We start from the raw sequence: 759 nt of genomic DNA on the forward strand, positions 1-759 counted from the left end.
AAGCGCTCCCAGTAATTGAGGTGTTTTATCTCCGTTATGCGCGCCGTGAAGGTTCTCTGGGCACACTTGAAATAAAAAAAATTATTCGTTTTACCAGACTTCCAATAATTTTTATATAAAAATAATGAACAGTAAAGATACCTATATGGAGTTTTATTAAATTACGATATAAAACTCAGATGTGGCAATATTTCTTGATCATATGAATTCTAATTTTCCCTCAGTTGTGACTTAACAATAGTGAAGTCACAGGGATGACCGAAACGTCGTTATAAGATTCATTTAAGGGCGAGTTATCAGTGAGTGGACTCAGTCCCCTGAGTGTGCTTCGATGAAGATGGGTGCTCTTGATCCAAGGTATTGAACCAATCTTCATTTTTTCTTGGATCGAACATGATTGCCTGCCATCCCCCCAGGTGCTGCGCTGTAAGACTCAAACTGGTTTAGCGCTTCACTTTGCCATACACGATCCGCATACAAACTGAAGCCTTATATCACATACTATAATTCCCATATTAATAATGCAATGTTCGGAGCATCAAATACTGCTAGTCTTCAAGATTTAGTAAAATTAACATTAAATACATGTCATGACATACATATATATTTGTGAAATACAACATTTTAGGGATAAAAGGATTGTTGTTGTTAGTATATGTGTTAAATGTAGCTTTAATAGCCCACGTACAGTTAGCAGGCCTTAAATCTAAGAAATTAACGACTTGCATGAATGTACAAGTGATCTTACCTGAAATCTGA

The sequence above is a fragment of the Cherax quadricarinatus genome, chromosome 18 (assembly GCF_038502225.1).
Source record: "Cherax quadricarinatus isolate ZL_2023a chromosome 18, ASM3850222v1, whole genome shotgun sequence".
Classification (NCBI taxonomy): Eukaryota; Metazoa; Arthropoda; class Malacostraca; order Decapoda; family Parastacidae; genus Cherax; species Cherax quadricarinatus.